The 25,776-nt window shown below is 38.9% G+C and overlaps 1 protein-coding gene across 11 annotated transcripts in view; it reads right to left on the bottom strand.

Moving 5' to 3' along the window:
- LOC131688439 (protein alan shepard) overlaps positions 1-25,776 on the bottom strand; it is a 592,207-nt gene that overhangs the window by 345,540 nt on the left and 220,891 nt on the right. Inside the window, exon 1 of one of the 11 annotated variants that reach the window (XM_058972678.1) lies at positions 1,073-2,198. The exons of the other annotated variants lie outside the window; for them this stretch is intronic. The gene's annotated coding sequence lies outside the window, so the exon portion shown is untranslated. Of the gene's footprint in view, positions 1-1,072; positions 2,199-25,776 lie in introns of those variants that run through there. 11 annotated transcript variants of the gene reach the window in all.

Raw genomic sequence — 25,776 nt, 5'->3', positions numbered from 1 at the left:
AGTAATTTGTTATATTTCCAGAATCTCCAAACCTGTCCCGAGTATTATCCCCCTATCTACAACTACGGCTGTGCCGAAATAAAGACTTTTCACTCCAACTCCTACACTGGAGCTCAATCCGCACAATTTCCCCATTTTACTACCGGCAACCAGCGCCATTGCCTGACAGTGGCAACGATGCAATTTCGCGATTCACCACGATGCCACGCAGTCAAAATCGTATGTGGCTGACTGTCTGCTGGCTGGCTACACGAAGCGATATCTGGAAATGCGAGGAAAAATCAAGCCGAAAAACTATTCACCAGAAACGAGCGACGACGACGACGACGATTGGAGTGGAGAAGCATAGGAAAAATGGAGGGCAAGCAAGTCAGAAAAACTAAAAGTCCACACTGCCACATAGTACACTTCCACCGAACAACGGACGAAGATGCTTCTCGTCCGTCGGGTCGGTTAGACACCGGACTTGCCTATTCTTCTTGATTTATATTCCGTTCGAGGCTGAGACTGTTGGGTCATTGCGAAGGCAAAGCGAAAGCCGCCTTAGCGGCAACCGAAAACGGAAGTTGTTAATTATTTTTTCCTGCATCGCTCCCCTCATTCTTAAAGTTTCGGTTGACTATCGTCGTCGTCATCTTCGTCGGATTTGCAGCCTTAGCTGGAAGAACTAGATGCCCCACGACACGAGGAGATTCGACCGTTCTGGTTGTCGCCATTTTTAATGTACATTCCAGACACACCGAGTGGCTCTCGGTAAAAGAGCTCACAATAAAGGAGATTGGGAATTATGCGGCCAGGTCCAGACCGTTCATTAGCAGCCCCAACATCAACTTCATACATACTAGTATGTAGTTCAAAGCCGGATTATGATAATTGCAAAAGCAGAAAGTCTCGGTTGAGTTGCCAACTGACTGACTGGCACGCAACCTCAGCTTCCTGAGAAGCTGCTTTGGCCAGACACGCGGCCCAGCCCGGCAAGGGTAGAATCACGTTTCATCAACCCGGATAATGAGCGCTAGGAACGGTAGGCGGAGAACTCAATCATGCGGTCAGCTGCCCGCAGCAGACTTACTTGGATTGTGCGGCGTCGGCGGTGGTATCGGCTCCGTCAGCGTTCAACCAGATCCAGAGATCGACGACTGGTCCGTGATTTTCGTTCCGCGTGCGTGTTTTAATTATATCTATGTACGTATATTGATCCGAAGAAGGTAATATAATCCAATTTTCACGGTTAACCAAACGGTGCAGTCGTCGTCGTTGTAGACGTCGGTAGGTGAACTTTCCAGAATACCCGTCGATGCAGCAAAACCACAAAACGTTGCGGACTTGTCTGACTCGTGTCGGCTGGAACTGAAGGAAGATGTGCACCGCCGGTAAGCAGATTTTCTTGGAATGAAACTGGAAAACTTCCAACTATTAGCTTTCGCTCTTTTGACCACACTTATACACTACTTTTAGAGGAACTTCATCACTTCCACTTGAACTTTCTTCCTCGTCGAAGACGATTTCTGGAATGCTGCCTTTTTCTGGGGCGTTGTTGTCACACACTTTCGCCGGAAAACACACTCAACACACTGTGGTGGAAGTCGCGAAAAACCGAGACGTCGACGATCGAATGGTCCACGCCTAAGGAGTGCAGCAGCAGTAGCAATAGCACGTAGCTCTACTCTGTCGGCAAAGCTCGTCGTGTTTTTGTGGTTGTATGTATGTTGCTTTTCTCTAGCTATTCAGTGCTCTTCTTGGGAGAGCTTTCGACGGGTCCACAACTACACACAAACCGGTACCTTCGGGGGGGTTTTCGCAAACTCACACTCGGCTGGTAATACACCGCTCCCAGATATGTGTGGGGGTGGTGACTCAAGAAAACAACAAAAACAACAACACTCTTCAACTGCTCGTAGACAAATATTTTCACATACACTTCAAGACCGATTTTTTTTCGGCAGAAAGAGATGATTCAGAAGGCGACCAAACTCCAGGCAAGTAAAACAATATTGATCGCGGTACTTGCAACCCAGTGGTACACGCACTGATTCGGCACAAATGAGGCTTTTCGATTCCCGACGTTGACCGTGTAACGAATACCTCTTAGATGACTCAACCTTTTTCTGTCTAGAAGACCGATAGCCCGATGACAACTGGTTCGACCCGAATCTACCCGTGTTATCAATCCTAGGTACAAAACTGAACTGATGACGAGATTCCATTCATCCAGCCATGTCCGAAGTTTTTCCTCTCTGCAGTTCTCCAGCGAATCCTCTCGAGAGGATCGCACACCATCGCACATCCATCGTTCTCGCTCTATATCTACGACCGCACACACTTGTCTTCCAAATATTGCACCCCTTCAGAAGAAAACTTTCTTCTACACTCCACTCCACACGATCGAAACCAGAGAAAGCCATGAGAAAATACAAGTGTCAAAATACATCCGCTCTGTTCTCACTCTCTGGAAAGCGTATACGCAAGTCACTCATTCTCTCCCTCTCCGTCATTTCAGAACTCTCCTCTCCCGTACGAAGCCTGCTATTCCAAAACACACTCACACACTAGCACTTAACCACCCTCTTCGATACACCCAAAACAAGTGCGGTTTCCTGCCCGCACGGTGAAACTTCACCACCCACCACCCACAATGGTTCTCATCCTCTCCGACAGAGCTAGTACACCAGCACCTACACTACTATTCCCTGCATTTACAGCACACTCACACACCGATACCGGCTCAGCTGCCCGAAGAAAGTAGAAAGGGAATTTCATCAAAACAGTCTTCAACCCGTATCGGAAAGTGCTTTGTACCGCCATCCCACCCCATCCCTCTACTGTTTCACCCAACAGCCTACTGCTGTTGCGGAACCGGTACCACATCCGGAAGGGAAAGATTTTCTCCCAGCATAGGTACATCATCGTCGGTCAGGTTCACAAATCGCAGTCACAGCGCAAAATGGAACACGAGATTGGTGTGCTTATGACGGTTTGATGATGGAATGGTTTTGTATCCGGTTACTGATATTGTTCATCAACCATCACGCCTACGTGGAAGCCCATGTATGATATGTTTGGAACCTATATCACTAAATGTAGTAGGCTATTGTCAATGCCGAGAAAAGCTTTTGCCGTTCGGGGAACATTCGAGAGCGGACGAAACAAAAATAAAAGTCAAAACGTCGCACTGATACAAATCGAATGAGTGCGTAATTCAGCGCTCGATCTAGTGGTGGTGCATGGTTGAACAATCACGATATGAATTCTGGGTACTTCCGAAATTAGCACACTGTATTTTCGACTAAATTGTTCTAGCGCCAACGTTTTTAGATTTGGTGCTACACCGGTGTAATGTGAGAAAGGGATACATCTACTGCACCCAGTATTGAGCGAGGCATGTAATCGGAGTCACACCGACAAAAACCGAAACGCCATTAGAACTTTATAAAATTGGATCGAAAAAAAATGAAACACCTGGTGAGGCTGCTTCCGTCACATGCACCAGGTTGCAATTGTGGCTGTGACCACTATATTTCACAAATAACTCCACACGATGTATCCGCGCGCGTGTGTGTGTGCGTGGCTGGCATGAAATTATAAAGCGGAAAATTATTAAGCTTTTGAAGCCGTGCAAAATGGACCACCACAATTTTTGGAAAACGATGCGGCCGGCCACACCGGTGTGATGTGATGTGTGGTAATAGGAAGCCACCGTCATCAGTTCAAGGTTTCGCCGATGGATGCGGAACGCGGCGGGGCAGCGGCGACCGATCGGTTGCCTTAATCCGCTCGTTTCTCGGCTGCGGGTGGTTGCTGAAAGTGTAGCATGGGGAGGAATGTGGTGTGATTCGTTTGTATTGTTCCGTGGGATATAAAATAAATGGTACGATAGAAGTTCATGGACGAGGCCATTTTCTGCCTTTCATCGGTAGCAGGCAAAATGTGGCGTGGGATAAAATTGAGGCTTAATTAGTTAACATTTTTGAAGTTAGGTTTGTGTGGATTTTTGTGAGGCATGCTCAGAATATGGGAACAAGGTATCTTGGAAGAATTCATTTTCTAGACTATGCCTGAAGTTAGGCATCGCACACATAAAAAGGCTTTTGTATTCTCATACAGAACAGGACAAAAACCCGGGAGCAATCAAATGTTTTTGCCAAAGAGTAATTTGATGAACTATTTAAACTTTACAAGCACCATTCTACACGGCCCCTGGGTCGATTACCACCAGGTGTGCCTGCTCTAAAATTGAACCAAATCTGACAAGTCTAGGCACTGGACCAACTTGCTTGACAGATTACATGGAGAAAACGTGCATATTCACCGATAGGTGGCACTGCAAGCGAAAATAAAAAATATAGATGTCTAAAACTTTGTCGAAGACTGCCAATCAATCCAAATTTGTTAGCATACTGTTTTACTAAAACCAAACCAGTTTTTCAAAAAATCACAAAATTCGTGGCAATCATCTACCTATTCATCACCATACGCTGTTAAGCCTATTGCAAAACTGACTCAGACATCATTTCGTTGAAAATTTCATAAATTTCCCTAACAAAGCAGGATTGACTTGCAGTCTTCGACAAAGTTTTAAGCAATTAAATTATTTTTTCTTGTTTTTACTTGCATTGATAGTCTTACGAACACAGTGCATCCTTGTGGAGGCTGGGTTTCTCCACGTATATAGTCACAAAATCCCATACAGACTTCAAGCAGGTTGGACTGGTAGCTAGCCTTTATCCAATTTGGTCCAAATTTGGCGCAAACACTCATTGTGTGATTAGGGATCGACTCAAGAGTTGGCCAATTGGCTTTACAAAATATTGTTTTTTTTGGAATGTCCATTCGACACGGAAACACAAGAGTCCTACTGGAGCTGTAGAGTTGGCTTCTCGGAAGGACTCTCCGTCAGAATCCCTCACTAGAATTGCAGATGAGACGAAAAATGTCACCCACTAAAACACTCCTTCAGGCCATTTGCAGCGGGCCGTAATTCTGAATGGGATATTGAGTGCACGGTTCAAATATGCGGGCGTAGAGGCTTTACGATCGCCTGTATAATCACGAAGGGCTCGAGCATTTGTATGCTAATGTGCTCGATCGCGTGAACGTTTGTATGTCGCGTGTGCTAGCGTATATTCGTGAGTATAAATTCGATTTTATAACCATGTGGCCATTCACGTGTATTTTCGAATAATCGCGCGGACCGTGAATCTAATACTTAATTGTCGGTGCACGGTTCAGATACTAGGTGAGAGTGAGTTCCTCCATGTCACTAGGCTTTCCCGTCATGTCGTCATAGAATGTTGTGTAGTGGCTATAAGCTTTCTTTTTTTTTCTTATTGGTCCAACTGGAGGCATCGATTTAGGCTGCAAAGATGGAAGCTATGGACTATTGAAGGTGCCCGATTCATGATCGTGCGCACACGTGCGTTTGTAGGGTCGCGTCAAAAAATGTCGCTCATTTTTCTCAGAGATGGCTAAACCGATTTGCCCAAACTTAGTCTCAAATGAAAGGTGCAACTTTCCCATCGGCTGCTATTGAATTTTTTATCGATCGGAATTCTGGTTCCGGAATTACGGGTTTAAGAGCGCGGCCACACAGAAATTTTCCATAGAAACTATAGGAAAAATTAAAAATAGAATTTTTATTTTTGATGCCAATTGTCTTTAAGGTGCATGAAACGTCGAGATTTGATGCAGACTCGAAAAAAAAAATTTGACGAAAATTCACTTTTTTGGATTGTTGCCTTTCTCATATAGAAAGGTTATGCAATCATTCTGAAAATCGTCAACCTAATCCCTAATCAACCTGATTTTTTTTAACTGGCATAAGGTTTCTTGATTATAACAGAGGCGTAGTTAGGGATATACGGAGAGGGGTCCCCCCCTTCTACTGTTTACTCCCCTTCCTTTAAAATCCCTTTAAATTACCCCTCAGACCACCACCCCATCCAGCCCTCATACTCCCTCCCCTCTCAACCCCATCATCTTTAAACCACCACTATATCACAAAGCATACCAAATTAAGCTGTGGAGTCGTTCGTTCGTGGTATTTTCGCCCTCCTTACACACGCACCCCCGCATGACAAAATGAGTTAGCAAGCAGATAACATTGAACTAATGCTGATTAGGTTAATTAAATATGATATTTTTTTGTTTCAAGTGTTTCACCGTCGACACGAAGCTCATCAAGTTCGTGGCTGGGTGTACTAAGTGTACTAAGAATGCAATGGACATTTCCACAATTATGTTCAACATAACCAGCCACCGACCCATAGTTTAGAGAAATGAGAAAGGCACAATTGCACCACTAGGGGGATTAAAACAGGTTTTAATTTATCGATAAATAAAAAATAAAAGATGAAAAGCAGAAGTTCGTACGTCTTTTCATTTTTCCACAAAAAAATCTCAAATATTGCTTAATTTTCCGTCGAATCCAGGAGAAGGTCCCCTTAAATATGTATCTTTTGGTTGTTGTAAAGGTGTGAACTTTCACCGATTTCTCCGAGAATTCATGACTTCAAAATGAAATAGCACGATTATAACAGAAAAAATGTGCCCAACCGATTGAGTTATAATTAGGTCTCGTTAATAGTTGAAATAACCGAAATTAACGGGAGATGTAGTTTTGATAGTGGTCTGTTATGATCTTCTAATCAGGACAATACTTCCAGGTACTACAGATGACTTTCACTCCGTTATGACTCCTGGTTTGTATGTCACAGGTTGAATGTTGCAGACAATTTCCCAAGCCTTCAAATAGGGGAACCCGGGGCTATTCGGACCTACTTAAGCCAATCGCCTTTTAGGTGGATAGATGTGAGAAAATTTACCGATCAAAGGTCCTAATTGTTAGTTTGAAATCTCAGCTACATTTTGATGCCATAAAAAGTTCATTTTCACAACTCAATGGCAGCGCTAGGCGACGATTTGCAAACCTCTACGTTTTTCCATCTTTTTACAATGTAGGGGTAATTCGGACCTCCCTACGGGGAAATTCAGACCGTGATTTTTCTTTAATTTTTTACAATGGAATTATGTTTAGCTATGAAATATTTATAAAAGTGACTCCTTAAGAAGCAAATAATAAAATAAATTGATTTACAAAAACTTAATCTGGTATGTCACAGCTGTCTATTGGTGGCCCATGTATTTTGTTTGCTGTGGCGTGTGCAATGGTGTGCGCAGCCGCAAGCCGCTGAACGGTGGTTGACGGAATAGGGGGTCGCTCATTTCGCATAATTGTGTGAGCGTCTCGAAAATATTTGTGTTTTCACCCAAACAAAAATCATTCCATAAAATAGGAGCCTGAAGCTTTCCAAAACACTTACCTCATATTTTTTCACTTTTATTTGTAGCTTTAATCAGTTTTTCCATTATAATGATTTTTGTTTTAAGAATGGCAAAACAACGAACAACGTTGTATCTCCTTTTTACAAAGAACAAAGAGTAAAATTCAGCTTTCAAAATTAATGTTCCAGAATAGCGGTTCCACGAATATGTACGTTAGTCAGAAAGTCTTGCTATTTTCTGAGAAATCGAGGGGGTCCGAATTATCCCCACTGTCTTAATAGCCCCGGGTTTCCCTATGTATTTTCGAGCATTATGTTAATTTCTCATAAAATTGTGGTAAACTGCAACGTACTCAATCAATAGAAGTTTTGAGAAGTCAAATGAACTAATCATTCTTATGTCTGTCTGCTTTATTGCCATACCATAGCACACCACCAGCCTTTCGATCTGGTTTTCCCACATCCCATAGATGGTAGCATGCGGACGACAGTAATTGTAATTGTACCCAATCGAATGATGGCAATTCCGATGTTTCCACTCACTCTTCGCACCGCCCGTATCATCCGCTTACGCATCACGCCATCAGCACCCGTGACATTACCAATACCCACAAAAACCAGCAACACTGTCACTCAATCGCCAAACCCAACGCGTTGGGTCGCTGAGGGGTGAATCAAGTGAATCTGACCGGAATGATTCTAAGTGATTTTCTAAATGAGACTAGAATGACGGTATTATCTGCAAAGATGACTATTTTTTAATTCATAGATTATAAAATATTCGCGGTTGCCAGTATTAGCATTTGTTGTTAATTCGTGATATTCATATCGTTTCTTTTATCAACAGCAAGAGGAAAACAATTCTTGAATAGCTCTCTTAACCCTCGCCTAGCTGTATTTGGTTATCCTTCCGTTAGACTAGGACTAATATCATTACAATTATTGGAAGTGCGCTTCTTATCGATCTATGCAATAAAAATAGCACTCAGTTCGGAATTAAAACACCCCCCGATCCCGATATTGACACTGCCACTGCTGATGATAACAATGACGGAACACTAAACATCATTCTAGATATATCGCTGTTCGATGGATATTATTATTGTGATGTGGCAATGAATGGTGGCTGCCGGGAGACGAGCCCGGAGACGATTGGCGAAACTGACCGTGTGTCTGTGTCTGTGTGTGTGCGCGTGTGTGGCGGCAGAAAGGGCGACAGTTTCGCTCAGATGCCTAGCCGTAATAATCATTTTCGAAAATGACTACCAACCAGAGCAAACGCCTCGTGCCCCGGGGAAACAAGGAAGCAAAAATCCCCTACGTCAGCGCTGTCATTAGAGGATCTCGTCAGATAGAAGATAACTTATTTTTTCGGCCTTCCATTGTTATTATAGAGCTGCCGGGTCGGTCTGTCGGTCGGTTGTGATATGAACCATCGTCATCATCATTATCATCACCACCGTTCAAACTACATAGAAGCTTGTAGGTATAGGTTTGTCGTTCGCCGACCGATGAAAATGTGTTTCTTGCTAGTATCGATACGTACATGGCTTTAGTTAGTTTTTCGCACATGAACTATGGGCCGGCATTGGTTGTTTTGCTGTACTTATATATACCAACAGTATTGTTATTTCATCCGATTTTTTCCGATAGAATAGATGCTTCGGTGCCGAATTGTATTATGTTACCGCTTCGTTTTGTAGAGGACCTCCAGTCAAATTGAACATTTCGGGATTCAAAAAATAATTAAGTGACCATAACTCGCCAACAAATGGTTAAGAACAAACGAGAAAACAACAAACTTTACAAACAATTAATACTTCTGAGATGCTGATGGAAGATCCAAGGTAATTCCCATTTAATACCAAAATAAGCTGATTCTTGCGTGTAGAAGACAAAAGGTTAAGTTGCCGGGAAAATCGGTGCTTTTCTAAACTCTCTTCCTTTAACTCCTTGCTCTTTCTTGAGTGCTATGGCTCTTAATATTGAAAAATTGATTTACTGATTTTTAAAGTAGAATACTACTATTGTTTCAATATAGGAGCCTCTTTGAAAAATTTTCGGCCGAAATTTTATCCGCTTTTTTGAACGCACATATCTGCCGTTGCACTGAATGAAAAAAAATAAATTTTTGCGCTATCTGATTGGAAAATAATTTTGTAACAACTTCCGTGTAAATATACAATTATTTAAAAAACGGAAATAAAGGATTTTGTGGAAGGAGTTATTATCTGCGCCATGATTGGTCCGTACAATTCGATCAACGGATCAAGCGAACCAGACTAGTTTTCGTTCGAAGGTTCACCTTTTTGACGTTAAAAGTAAACTGGCCCTTCTGGGTTGAATGTAAACTGAATCGAGCACAGTACACACTCAGGGATGGCAGATTTATCTGGCACCGCCAGAATTTTTCGCAGCTTCCAGACAAAAGACAAACCTATCATTCCGCCAGATTTTTAAATTATAGAAATTGTTTCACATAAATTTTGGCAATTTGGGTCATATTGACAGAGATTGCAGTCAAGTGACAGATTTTGCCAGACATTTTTAGTTGAACAGCCAGATTATCTTTGAAAAATAATGGTAACCCTGTAACACACTATGTGAATGGGGTAGTATGCGAGGCATGTTAGCTTTGATTTTCTTTTCGCTCGATGGCCAGCCCCTTTGGTTTCGAACGTAAAGTGAACCGAGTACAAAACTGGGATGTCGTATACGAGAGCAGCATTATTCATGTTTTAGACTCGTGCAGGCTACACCACACATACGCTCGCTGTCTGGACGCGCTAAAGGAGGAAAGGTGAAGGAAAAGCCAAAATCCCACTTAGTTCGTAGCGATCTCCATTTTCCTATCGGCGAATCTATCGTTTGCTGAAAAAGGGTCACTAAGCCGAGCGTGTCGGTGCACCTGGCAGCAGTGTTGGAATATCTTACCGCCGAAGTATGGGAGCTGGTGGGAAACACTGCCTGTGATAACAAAAAGACCAAAAGAAAGCCTGCGCAACCTACTGCTGCTGGCTGGTAGTACGACAGTCAAACGAATATTGAGAAAAAGTGACTAGCGCAAATACTCATTTTTTTCGCTCTTTCGCTTATTTTTATGCCATATACCTTTCCATTCCTTTATGCTATTAAGACTAACATAACCAAAACCAATATGCATATTTCCTCAACAATCCGTCCAGTCGACAGTGTTGCCACACTTGCATTTTCTGTTCTTCATCAATAACATTCCAAAAATATTTCAAAAGAATGTTGTATATTTAAAAAATTTCCAATTTTTTATATATAAACCATATTTACCATAACGCAATATTTCAAAATTTATCACTCAAACATGATTCCGTGGAATTTGAATATAAACGGCCAAAGTGTAGTCACGACACTCCGATGAAGTCATAAACATTACCGACCTTTTTTCTCGCCGGCATGTTGGTAACAACTAAAAGTAGTATATGTGGTCTTCTTCGTACGAAAAAGTGGTCCAGAAGACCTTTTTCCATGTTATCATAGAAACTCACACAAAATAAACGAAAAAGAGGCTATTTGAATCGAATCACGAATAATGCTGATTTAATCATTGGAATAGGTCGTTTGGGTCTCATGCAATAGATTTAGACCGAAAGTTTTAAAAAAATTAAATGGTAAAATCATAAGTGCTGTAGCGTTCGCTCAATCATCATCGATTTTTGTTTCTGCCAAATCTTGGGTGTAGCTGTGCGTGGATGATCGCATTGCATGTTCGCCTTTGTGTGTTATCGCGACGGGCTCCAGCGGTTGTATGTTGACATGTTCGATCGTGTGGGCTAATGTATATATAACTTCGCGTTTATAAATTTGATTTTATAAACGTTGTCATTCGCACTTTCGCGTCCCAAGTAACAATTGAAGTTTTATAAAACTATTATAAAACCACAATTGTTACTAGGGGTATGTTCTTGAATGATCGCGCGGACCGTGAATCTAATGCTTAGTTTTCAGTGAACGGTTAAGATGCTAGAAGAGAGTGGGTCCCCGGCCATGTTGCCATAGAACCTATTGTATAATATATATCAACGTCATTTTATTTTATTACTTTTCATTAGATTGGACCAACTTAAAGCTTGTACCTATATAGCCAGGACCGAGGATAAGGACTTCCGGACGAGATCACGAAAAAACGGATGTTTGTAGGTTTTTGCTTGGGACAGTGTTTATATGTTTATTAGTGCTAAACCGTTCACTTAATCAGTGGGGTGTTTTCATGGTTGCGAGATCGCGAACCTAGGTATACGAGGATGATCGCGATAGATTGAGCGATTGTATGTTAACGTGTTATGTTATGTGTTTGATCGCGAGGGGGCATTTGTATGCCGTGTGTGCTAGTGTGTGTAACTTCGTGTGCATAAATTCGATTGTATAACCGTGTTGTGACTTGTGTATTCGCATAATTTCTTAAATATTCGTGCGGACCGAGAGCCTAACGTTTATTTTTAAAGTACGGCTCAGAAATAAAGGCATATACCTAAGAACGCGCGTTTGTATAATCGCCCTTTAGATTCGAGGGTCTGCCCCAAAGGGAAGAAGAGCGTGTCCGGATAAGAATAAGTAGTCAACAGTTTTTTCGGCATTTAATTAGCAAGGGACTGGAAGGTGAAGTATATTTTTCAATATTTAGAGCCATAGTACTCAAGGGAGAGCAAGGTGTTGAAAGGAGAAAGTTTAGAAAAGCGTGGAAGGATCATATATGCAAGCTTAGAGCTCACCGGCGACTTAACCCTTTGTCTGCTACCGTAGTGGTCAGGGTCTTTTGGCATTAGAAATGCGAATCACCTGAGTCTACGGCATGTCCGAACAAGGTGATTCGCATTTCTAATGCCAAAAGACCCTGACCACTACGGTAGCAGACAAAGGGTTAAGTCGCCGGTGAGCTCTAAGCTTGCATATATGATCCTTCCACGCTTTTCTAAACTTTCTCCTTTCAACACCTTGCTCTCCCTTGAGTACTATGGCTCTAAATATTGAAAAATATACTTCACCTTCCAGTCCCTTGCTAATTAAATGCCGAAAAAACTGTTGACAAATTAACTCAATAGGTCGTTAACAAAAATGGTTAACAAAAAAATGGTAAAAAAGAATAAGTAGAGTGGCAGATTTGACAAGCGCAAAACAGATTCAAGATAATTTGTATAAGGTGCGTGTGTACAATAATATTATTGGTGGCAAACGCCTTGAGAACCTCAAAAAGGCTGAAAGCACTAGTTTCTATATTCAAAACATTGTTTTAATTAATTTCGATTTTAACAACTTCTTTTTTCTGGAAGTAAAGCAATATTTACGCAATATAGATGTTGCCAATTGTAAGACCAAAACTCTCGCTTTACGTATGCCAATACCTTATCTGGTATCATCTTGGGTTTTCACGTCATTTGCAGTTTGACAAGACAAAAATTTGACAAGACCATAATTTGATGTTGGAACGGTCTATCCCTGAGAATCAACATAGGAAGGGCAATCCCTCGTTTAGATTACGTTTATAAACTGTAGGTGTTAAAACGTCCACTTGGTCACAAGGGCGTTCTTATGTTTGCCGGATCGCGGGCGTAGTTTTGTGTGGATGATCGCAATTGCATGTTCGAGTTTGTGACCAGATCTGTATTATCGCGCAGGACACGAGCGTTTATATGTTAAGGTTTGATCACGTAGGCACGTTGAACGATCGCGCGAACCGCAAGTTTGAGTGTTCGGTTCAAATATAGAAGCCAGTGAGTTTCCCCATATCACTAGAATATCCGGCTTTGACGCCCGGATGCTTTTATTAGTTGATTTTTTTAGACCAAGATTGAAGGCATAGACCTAGGCTACTAGGACCAAAATAAGAGGTATTCGGACGTAACCGATTCATGTTCGCGTGGGAACGGGCGTGGGAATAGTCGCACTTGTGATTACGTTCATAAATTTGTAAGCGCCAATATACTGACATGACCACCGAGGCTTTTCTATGTATGCGAGATCGCAGGGGTACGTGTGCACAGATGATCGCGATTACATGGTCGCATGCGTGATCAAATTTGTACTATCGCGAAGAACAGGAGCGTTTCAACGTTAACGTGTTTGATCAAGTGGGCGTTTTTTATGTCGCGTATGCTAACGTGTTCATAACTTCGCAGATTTGAATTCGTTTATATAACCGTGTAGCCATTTGCAAATACGCGTGGCCTTTTGAATGTTCGCGCGACTCGTCACACTGATGTTTAATTTTGAGTGTACGGTTCAAATGAAGGAAGATGGCATATGGAACCGTGGTTATAAATTCGTAAGCATGGCCACGTTGACTTAATCGCCAGGACGTTTATATGATTGCGAGATCGTGGGATTGCGTTTGCGACCGAGTTTGTATTATCGCAAAAGTCTCGAACTTTTGTATGTCGTCGTGTGCGCTCTGTTAATCGCGCGGGCATTTTTATTGTATTTCGTTTGCATATGCGCATGTTCTTTTGAGTGTCGCTCAGAAAGAAACAACAATCAGTAAAGGTAAGATGGGCTTATGAAAGGAATACTACAATATATTAAAGAAAAATATTAGATATTGCGACAATCATGCGCAGAACGGTAAAAAATAATTGAAATGAAAGGTGAGCAAAAACATACAGCAAAAGATTAGTATTCCGAACACCTCATATATGGTAGAAACGCTAACTAATGGATGAATGTTGGTTTGGGCAAGTGAGAGTAGGTAAAAGTAAGCAACATAAAAAGACTCAATAAGCCCTCCCGGCTTCCTCGATGTACCATTATCGTGGCGTATTGCAACCAACATCTTAAACCAACTTTCTGTTAGAGGTCAGTTAGAAAAGCTTCAATTAATTTGAATAGAATATAGTTGTTTGCCTATTCAAAACATATAATGGAGATTTAGGAATAAAATAGCAAATAGTGATGGCCGATTGTAATATTGGTGAAGATGTTAGCTATACCGTAAACCGGTGTGACTTTGATCATCAGGGTGACTTTGATTATTCGAAACTTTTTTCGTAGATTGCTAATTTAGACAGAATAGTTTATCGAATCATTTATATTTAAAATTAAATTTGCTCTGAACTGATGGAATAGTCATTTGTTACGCTTCTTATGCATATTGTTTGATTTTTGGGTACAAAATCTCAAAAAAACTAAATTTTACTTTACCATACTTTCATAACGGTTTCAAAGTGTCTATTTTTTATATAACAAATAAAGTTTAGATTTTAGTAAATTTAATTTTAATAACAATTCTTTGTGAGACCAGTTCGAAATTATTTCAAATTATTTCAAGCTTAAATTATTCCATATTTTTATATTCAATATTTCAACGTGTTAAAATGGATGAAACTCTTTGTTAATTGATAAACCACTGAAAATTACAATTAACCAGCAAAAATGTTTTCAAATTCATTTATTTTAATTATACTCGAATTATACGAATTTTAACTGCTCGAATTTTACAGTATGTTGCAACCCTTTGTAAAATGCAGATCGACATGTATTTAACAATGAGAATCATTTCAGAATTAGTTTAAATAAACATTTGAACGAAAAACATTGATATCAAGAACTTAATCTAGTATGGTTCAGCTATAGTTATCGGGATGAATAGCAATACTAATCTACATAATTTTACCGACACTACAAATCCGACAATGTTGATAAAACAGATCAATATATACACTCAAATTATATTGATTACCAGCATAATACTGATCCTGGAAACTATAACTGAACTGTACTAGAAATTCTATAATGCATTCTTGAAAAAAGAGTTGTTTGCGATTGTCGTAAGGCCACTGAATAATTCGTTCTGTAACCCGCTTCATTTATCAGTTAAACTTGCATCTGATTATAGACTCAATCATTCTACAAAAAATATGGCAGTAAACCAACGAATTATTGCATCATTGATCGAAAAATATGTTCAATAAGTCCATTTTTGAATGGTAATGATAACGAACTATTCAGTGTACCGTTAGATCTTCAAATTTAAAAGATACTACCATCAATACGATGCGCGGTATTTTTGGTTTATAACAAGTTTCTACGATAGCGGTAATAACCAATAAAAAGTTTTTAATGATAACAAAAACAATTTCTAGCAACGTTATTGTATGACACCATTCTATTAAGTGTTAAAGTGAGAACAAATACACTTCATTTTATTATGATCTTCAAATTGGACGTAATCAAAATGGATATTAAAATTCACAGATTAACAAACCTAGATCATCAAGGAGTTATGTAAATTTTTAGAAACATTTGTCCATTAACTACTTCGAAATCAATGGAGGAAGTGTCTACATACCTATCCAGATCGATATCCAATTTCTTAGCTTTAGACCATTGCATTTGAACTTTACAAATTCTAATAAAATCAATATACGGAAACCAAAGTCATTTCTCTAAAGTTGTCGTACACAGCTTGGTGCTAGCGGCCGGTTTATGCAATCAAATTGCATCACAAGAAAAGGTTCGTCAAAATTCATCTCTTCAAACGATCGTTATCATAACTTCTAAAAATAAAAAAAAATAAAACATCATTACACTTTTTCATGCTCGTTTTACTCAATTTCATAGTCGTATCCAAATGCACGTACCTTACTTTTAACACAGCTCATAAGGTCTTGTTACAACGTTTGGCCAATTTTTTGTTAGGAAATCCGTTTTTTCTTCATTTCCGCTTCCGATTTTACTCCTTAAGATTCTTCGATAGTGCATGCTTCACGATGGCCCAATATTTCTCATATGGCCGCATTCCGGTGCAATTTGGAGATCTTCCTGTTACATGAAATTGAACTACTTGGCCTTGTATCACTCCAGAACATTTTTCGAGTAATGACACCGGCCAGAAAAGCGTAGAGTTATCGTGAAACTTCAAAAGTGAAAGTAGACGCTTTTGGAGGCATTCATTAAAGTACATTTGCCCTTGGACCGTTCCGGTTGTCATGAACGATGTACTCCGCTATCCACACGAGCAAATTGCCTGCCGAATCATGTATTTTTGGAAAACTTAGACATCTTCTATTATATTCTATTCTAACCCTTACACAGCCATTATTGAAAAGCATCCTAGAAAACACTACAGTTATTCTATAGTGTTTTTCTTGTTAATATTAATATTTGAAGCATATTTTCATATGTCGCAAATATTAAAACGGCCAGGCCTACTGTGCAGAGTTGGGTTTAAAGATGATTCAAAATAAAACGGCAAATAAATTATTCAAATAATGAATAATTTGAATATCGAATCATTTCGAATCATAAAGAAGGAAGAAACGAGGACAACCGTACCAACCGTTTCCGTTTCCGGGGATATGATAAATCATTGGGAGTTACTTTGCTAAGAAGGTCAATGTCTCTCTTTTGGTTCTTTGGGATTGGACAGAGGTATTTACACCTTTCCCTGGCTAATAAGCCTAGGATAAAGCGCCTTTACTCGCTCATTACACTTTTATCTCTAAATTCTCGACAAACATATGATTAGGGTTCAACTGTCAAAATTCACTTTAGAGGATAATTCCGGACGAACTGCTAATCGCCCAACACAATCGTTGACAGAAAACAAAAGAGAAAAGTTTTCTCTTTCGTTGACTGCTATGCATCGTGCTTGGGTAGTGATGGTTCCTTCAGAACTTCCCGTGAAAGTGAATTCCGACATCCGGCCTTTGAGCCTCAATAAGATATTTGTAGAGAATTGACCTCTTAAATCATTATTTTTATATTATTAATAAAACAAGAAAAAACACTTCCTTTCGCATTCCAAGATCTCCGTCCTGATGCTCTACACTATTAGAAACGTCATCAAAATGCATGATGTTATCCACACTATACTTTTTCCTGACTTCACATTTCACACAATCACTAACACATTTCGTCACAGATGTTGCGTTGAGGCTTCAACTGGTAGACATACTCCGTGATCTTCATAAAAACTAGGATCCGAAATTCGATAAAAAAACTAAAGATTTCAAAAGAAAATGACGGCCACGATTTTTTTTGCATCCGATATGCATGGTTCTTGGCAAGCTTAGACATCTTCTGCTTTCAAACTTCCTAATGAACGTCGAACGTTGACTTACAATCGATGAACCATTTCTAGATCCTTGCATGATAATGGCACCGTGAGAGAGATCTAGATTCTATGTAGGGTAAGGTGTGGCAAATCCGAATTAGTAAATGGATTTGGCTATAAAATGCTCATTTTACATCGGATCAAGTCGTATATACCAAATTAGAGGTTGGACTTCTGGGCAACTTTCTATGTATAGCATTTTATTCGCATCTTGGGAAAAATTTGAGATGCATTTTACGAAAAAAATCATTTTTGCTGTTTTCAAAAATGGTGGGGTAAACCCGACCGCCTGTGTTTTTGGTTGATTTAGTACAGACATTACCCAAATTTTATGGTTGTTCAACAGGGGCGGATCCAGAAAAAAATTTCTGAGGGGGTCCGAGATTTCGATTTTGAAATGCTCATTGTACAGTATGTAATAACCTCATTTAATTAAAATCAGTTTTGGTGGTCTAATCTTGTTTTGAATGATTTTAAGTTTAGAACGAAATAAAATAGAAATTGTTTTAAAATTTCTCAGCAAGTTTAAAAATTTCGGAGGGGGTCCGGACCCCCAGGACCCTCCCCCTGGATCCGCCACTGTTGTTCAATGATAAATCAATGAATGGTATGTTATTGAATTGTAACATGAAGAAAATGGAATTCAATGTCAATCTTGGAATATCAAAATCACGAGCAGTAGCACGTAAAGATAATTCCATTTGCATCGGCGAATTGCTCGACGAATACTATATTCATCACGTTTTCGTGTTTTTCGTTTGTTATTATGAACCATTGCGCAAAAAAATAATAAATGATGATAAAAAAATATATTTCAATTTGATAAACAAAAAATTTCTTAGCAAAAAAGCGGTCGGATTTACTCCACTTTTTAGAGGTCGGATTTGCCCCACCGCGTCATTTTTCATTACGATGCGATTAAAAAAATATGAAAAAAGTTGGACTAAATTCATCTATGCACTTTGTAGGACTTTAATCAAAGAATTTAAACCCACTTACATTTTTTATGCAATCACTTTTACAATCAGAAATATCCTGTAGTCAATGATGCACAAAAATCAAATCAAAAGTTGTAAAAACACACTTATTGTCGTTTGAGCATCTCAATGTAGACTAATAAAATGCTGTCATGCCACCATTATGATTACTTTTGATGCTCTACACGACAGCATTGATAATAGTTCGCGTAGTGCTTCCGATTTTCGATAACAGAGCGGGGTCGTGTTACCCAACGGTCGGATTTGCCCCACCTTACCCTACGCACAATTTGTTAACGTCGCTCCATTTTCGCAACGATTGCACAATAGACTGCCCAGCAAAATAATGAATTTTTGAAAACTCAATCGGCCCACCCCTGATTCGATTACTAGTCCCACCAGGAGTACTTGCACCAAATTTGAAGCAAATCGGACAAGTCTAGCTACCGGACCATCGTGCCTGAAGTTTGTATGGGAGCTTTTTTGCAGCTAGATGGCACTGTATGCATCGTATTATCACTGTAAGTAAAAATAAGAAAGATAATTTAATTGTATACAACTTTGTCGAAGACTGCTTGTCAATCCGGCTTCGTTAAAAGAAGTTATTAAACTTTTAACGAAGTGATGTCTGAGTCAGTTTTCTATGGGGCCTAGTTGTGCATGGTTGTGTATCAGTACTGGATTCCCACGAACTATACATTTTTGAGAAATAACCGTTAGATTTAGCTCAATAGTATGTACATAAGCATTGTAGTAAATAATACGAGACATGTTTTGGTTGAAAAATTTTAGTTCCAACTGTGACCGCATAGATGGCGCCAGCACTAACTTTTCATAGAAGAGAGATAGAACATCGAAATGTTCGGAAGAATCATTGAAAAATTCCTGCTCTACAACTTTGTAGAAGACACCTAATATCTATCTCTTTCCGTTGAACAGTTAGTTTTGGCGCCCTCTATGCGGTACAATGTGGAACTAAAATTTTCTAACCAAAACATGACTCGTATTATTTACTACAACTCTTCTGAACATACTATTGAGCTAAATCTAACGGTTATTTCACAAAAATGATTAGTTCGTGGGAATCGAGTACTGATACACAACCATGCACTGCTAGGCCCCATAGAAAACTGACTCAGACATCACATCGTTAAAAGTTTAATAACTTCTTTTAACAACGCCGGATTGACTAGAAGTCTTCGACAAAGTTGTAGACAATTAAATTATCTTTCTTATTTTCACTTATAGTGATAATACGATGCATACAGTGCCACCTAGCGGCAAAAAGACGAGTTACTGGGTTATCTCCATGTAAATTGTCTAAAAATCTCATACAAACTTCAGGCACGTTGGTCCGGTTCGCTTCAAATTTGGAACAAGTACTCCTTCTGGGACTAGGAATCGACTCAGGGGTGGGCCTATAGAGGTCATTTTTCCTGTCACTCTATTGCACAATTGCTAGTGAAACTTATACAGTGTAAGCAATACACTGTGAACTGATTTCAGCAAAAATTTCAATAGAAAATACCTAATGGAAAATGTTACATCAATTTGAAAGTGATGCAATTTGACTCCAAACACCATTTAGGCAGTCACGATAATTCTAGTTTGAACACAAAGAACGACAACATTATAACCTTCGATGGATTAAAATAGGAGTTTTTCCACTTCGGACCCACTGTCTCGTGTCTATAGACTCAGTTGGTTTCATTCCTATAACAGAGACGCGTCGAATGAAAGAATAACATATTCCGGAAGCACCTTCTAGGCAGAAAAAAACATGGCATCGAGTGGTTGTCTCTTTAATTGCACACGCGCACTTCTACACTTTCAGCCTGGTTGCAAATGTAGAGACACGTGCTTATTTGAAAGTACTCTAATTTGCCAATAGCTTCAACATGTCTAATGACAGTTTTGGCAACTACCAAAATCACAAATTACATGGATGGAACTGTAAAACAGAAGACATGATACCTATTAAGGTTCTATTACAATAATTGAAATTCCGTTTACTGCAAATCATACAGTCAATATTTGCTCGATGCAAAAACACACTCAGTTAATAGTTCCGATATCAAATAGTCGAAAAGAAACTCGAGATTTGCATTCGTATATATGTAGGCATCAACAAAACTTCTCTTATTAAGGCAAGCATCGAATCGATGTGATGATGAGTGCCTCATCAATCGTAAAACAGGGATTGACCCGGTTCGAAACAGTACCAGACCACTGTATCGATGATTGGTCCCGGCAAGTTACTATTACTATTGTCTATTTATCGTCCCCATCATAGACGACTGATTACACGGTATCACACAAATGACTCATGGTCTGCTGAACTTTAATACCGCAGAGAACTCAAGTACGGAGTTCACTCATACCCCCACAGCACAGCTGAGCCTATCCTGAAGCTGCTGCTGCTGCTGCTATCGACCGACTGCCTGGTAGTGGAAAAGACCGCTTGTGTTTGTTTATTTACTTTAGCAGCTGCTGCTGCCTTCATTTCCAGTGAACCCAGTGCAGTGCCAGCCAATGCATTCTGTTCCTGTATCGTAGGTTTGCTGCACTATTTGCGACCGGAGTTCGGCATTGAGGCAAAGTTTTATCAGCAGATTTATTTGTCTCAATGCGGCTGTGGCTTTGCTCGGAACAGCAGCTTAATCTGCACTTTATGCAAGTTTTCAACTGAAATGAGCTTTACGTTTATGGGCTGGGAATAATTTAAATTGGAAAAGCTGTTAGTTTGGCTCGTTTTGATTTTAATTTAGGTCTTCTAGTTTCAGTGACCTGTGGTATCAATGCCACGACGACTGTACTTAGAGGGAAGACCTAGATAGCTTATCAAGAGTAAACAGTATCGCGTAGAGCAATTCCAGATAGAAACACAAAAGAAATGTAGAAGCTGGTCTGATCTACACGATATATATGCAAATTTGAGCATGTGTGTGCATATGATAGAAATTCTAGATCTAACGTTCGCGAACTGGCTAATACATTAGGTTTCCTCGAAAGCACTAGGCTATAGAGATTCTAACATTATGTTTATTTTTAAATGAAACCTGAGATCCTGCGCCAAGAAGTTAAACGGATGGATGCTGCTGAATTCAAAGCGTTCACGTTTATAGGATCTGATTATGATAAGTTTTCAGGTAGGGGGCAAACATTGATAATAAATATCTCAAACCTTGAGCGCAGTCCCCTGGACTTAAAAATAGATGAGAGAGATTTGGCCCGATCGACCAGAGGGAGTGGTGACGATCTGCTTATAGGAGACATTGGGGGTTGATAGGTCAATTGGGATGAATTGGAGGCTGCAGCGGTGATCACGATACTATTGGGAATATGTGATGGCATCATCACAGTTCTGTCTGTTTTCCAGTGGACACGTTCATAAAAATCCTTAAGAAAGGAAAAAACGATGACTCACGTCAAAACAAGCAATGTATAAGTTTTCAGTAATGGTAAATTCATGAGAAACGTTGGGAAGTTTATTAAAGAGTATTACGTGACTTTCGGATAGATTCCGCAATCGTTTATCTGACCCATCCAACATTTACAGATTATACTTCATGCATTAATTTCCGATAATTTACGGGTGGTTTGGTTGAAATAGGTTCAAAACTGAAAATACCGGACCCAAATGAACTATTTTGGAGTCACAAATGCTTAGTTACTTGTATTTCAAATATAATCAGCGGTAAAATCCATAAAATCCTTCACCAAAACTGGCATAGGAAAAAATATATTATTTAGCAAGCAGTTTGTAACTACCGACTGGAAACCGTTGCCTTAGTGACAGATTTATTTAAGTATAGTATAAAATTATTCATCAGTGTAGACAAAGGGAATTTTTTTTATGAAGGGAAGCCCAAATCTGTACGACATGGCCTAGAAAGTTATAGTTTTCGGCAAAGTTGTTGAACAATTTATGGACTACTCTTTTATTACATTGGTTTTTGAATACGAGTGAAATAGCGATCTGTCTGAGTGGAGCTGTCAAAAAGTACATTTTCCTCACTAATTTTCATGCTAATTTTAAAGACAATGCGCGAGTCCAAGGAGCAACTAATCGCTCCCATAATTTGCACAGTAATTTGGGAGCACAAAAAAAACTCAAAAAGTGCTGTGCTCGCTAATTAGGATTTTTTCTTCGTACAACTTCGAACCAGTATAGTACCCATGCGTAAACACGATACTGCTGAGACTTCTAGTAAAAATCAAAAGGCTGCGGGGTCGCTCGAGGTAATGAATATATTGTTGTGGCTACAGGGGCCCCTTTTCAAAGTTTCTGAGGAAATGTGAGGGAGAGTTGTTGAACGTTAGTAACTTTCATTGTACTGAGGGAAATTACAAAATTTCTATAAATAAAGAAAGACTTGATTTTTAGAAAATCTTTCGTAAACGACGTGGGAAACGAAATTTCCCTGCCTTGTGGGTGCATGGTTCGACGCTGTAGTAAGAGAAAGGCAGTTTGAATTTTCTTCACCCATAACATCTGTTCGGAAACTGTTTTTAAATTGAATTCGGGCACCTAAACTGCACACCTAGAAATTTACATGGATGTGTAAATTTACATCTCTTGACCATGACATATACGAGTATAAAAATGACATAGTTTTACGTTTGATTTCAATTTTACATGTCGTGGAATTTTGCGAGTCACGTAATTTTACTTCACATATCGTCGTTTTTGTGCTATCTTATGACAAACGCCATTTTGGGGTAAACTGAGTTAGATATGCCACATTAATTGTTTGAAAAATCTCTACAAAGTGGCGTTTTCAGAATTTCGAAATTCTGCTTGGTTACTTAGATATAGCGAGAAAAATGATGAGAAATTGTGAGTTTTTTTGCTTCAAATCACTGTATTTAGGGATTTGCTCAAGTTATATTGAAGCTTTGGATGTTTTTATGTGTGAAAATGTCTGAGGAACACAATGGCATAAACATTTTCAAAAGAAAATTACACGAGTTGTGAGAAAAACATAGTTTTAGTTTTAAACTGGAAATAAAGGACATTTGGCAACACTGAAACCTAAAATAACAATTTTTTCTAGATTCCCTGACTCATTTCCTTCAAAATGCATATCACTGATTGTTTATAGACCATATGAACGCAAAGATATGAATAAAAGTTAAAGATTGATGATTTTTTTTCTATGGAAAATTTTCCATGCATGATTATGACACATCATACAAATTTTGTCATCAATACACGCCTATGATACGTGTGAGTGCGACTTTTGTTTACAGTCATAGTAAAATCTCGTAACATAGTCAACCGATCTTTGTAATATTTGAGAGATTAATGCAGAATAGATAGAAGCATCAATTGTCTTCTTTGGATTGTTTATTCCATTTATAAGTTTCAAGATATTTAATCTCAAACTTTAAAAATCGTTTTTTTTTCGAAATGTGCTAAATGGCGCTTGTCATAAGATAGCACAACAGCGACGATATGGCGTTTGTTTAAAATGTTGAAGAGTGTAATTTTATGATACTGCGCACGGAAAGTACATCTTTCATGTAAAATTAAACAGAGCACGATTATATTTCGTCATTTCGTCGATTGCGGTTTGTTAGATTGTGGCATGTTTGGAATTACGTCAACGATAAAATTCAGATTTTTTTGGTGTGTGCCTAAACAAGAGTAGATATGTCAACCAATGATTGCGCTTAACTGTACTCCTACTGCACTGTTAGCCTCAAATTACGCAGTCGCTTACAAAAAAATTACGTAAATCTGTTGCCAAGCTCCTTGGAGGAAAAGTTTACTGTCAAAAACTTAATTTGTGATGTTTTTCGTATACTCCGTAAAATCGAGGACAACGGTCCATTATGTGCGCTGTAAATGTATTTTTCGACAGTTTATAAATAAAATAAAAAAAACCATTAAGAGGAGTTTTCAATTTGATAGATTGCTCTCAAATAACGTACCCTGGAATTTAGTCTAAAAACTCTCCAAAACACATGTTAAATTATGCTACATGTATTTGTGTGCTTCATTCATCGTTCGCTAGTCAAATGAGAAGCATGTGGATTCACAGTCACACACATGTCGTTTTTGTTAATCAGTTTTATTTTGCATTATAACGAATAGCTTTTTCGAACGAATCATTCTCAAAACCGACAAACGGGTATCAGGCTCAAGCGAATCACCTTCATCACGGAAAAACATTCCGCGGAATATGGGTGGCATGAGCAACATTACGATGATGAGTTCTCAATGTTTAGTGGTTCAAACCAAAAGATGTTGTTTATGTTTAATGGTTCGCAAAGAGTGAAGCCAAATCTACCAATCGAACAGTCAGATGGGTATCTATCGTGCAAATTAAACAAACATTCTTCTTTCGGAGGACAAAGTAATTAGTGTTAGTGTTGATAAAAATAATATTATGGCAAAATATTTCAATCGACTAAACAAGACACTTCATTCAGATTATTATACTTTTTTGGTATAATAAGTGTTATAAATAAAGTGCAGTAAGCCATAAAACAATAATTATTCAATTCACTTCGTATGAATTTATTGTGTAACTCGGTTGAAGTGACTCAAAGTTTTAGTAAAAACTGTGGGTGCCAGGAACAAAGAAGTAGGCATCATTTTATGCAGTGTTGCGCATTCCTCTGTACGGGACTCTATAGTACCACAGACTCTAGCTCAAACCGGTCCTGGTTTGCTGCTTATAATCTCAGCAAAACCAGTAATTGACATTTAGTGTCTAGCTTCAGTCGGATGTTTCATCAATTGTTTTTTTGTATCACACTATCAATTATCTTAAGTGACATTAGTACCGATCGTGTAATTGTCAGGCCCAAGCGCAATCACGATACACAGGTTATGTCCCAGGTATTTTTAAATAAAAAAGGATAGCAATTAACAGTTTTCTAAAAGATTTATACTTCATTGGTATAAAAATACCATTGCATCCCGTTTTTGGCTTTATAGTTTTATTGCTCACTTTTGAAATACTCTGGAATATATTTGTAAAAGTTATATAGGTACTCTTTTTATGGAGAGAATACACGAAGATTCCTTTTCAATCTTTTTTAATTTTGATTTTTTTTTCAATTTCACGGACACTTCTGATAATTTAATTGCAAAATATTGGTAAACCCTTTGGATCAAATTTGTAGAGATGAAGAAAAAACTTGTTTTAAGATATTCATCTTTATTTGATGGTTTATACGAGTGGTTATTTTTTATATATTATTGTATATTTTCTTTTCGATTATTGGTTTGAAGATCATATCAACCTTCACAGCACCAGGTTAAAACTTTTCTGAAAATTTTATTTTAAATTTGCTTTCATTCCGTAAATTTTTGACTGATTTGGATGAAATCGCCTTTAAAAAATCGGAAATTTGGTCAAGTTTCTGTGTACCAATTAGCGTTTAAATCCACTGACTAGAATTATTATTCCGAATTCCCGTAGGG

The sequence above is a fragment of the Topomyia yanbarensis genome, chromosome 3 (genome assembly GCF_030247195.1).
Source record: "Topomyia yanbarensis strain Yona2022 chromosome 3, ASM3024719v1, whole genome shotgun sequence".
Classification (NCBI taxonomy): domain Eukaryota; kingdom Metazoa; phylum Arthropoda; class Insecta; order Diptera; family Culicidae; genus Topomyia; species Topomyia yanbarensis.
Note: the sequence above shows the minus strand (reverse complement) of the source record. Positions and strands in the feature narration are given on the sequence as shown.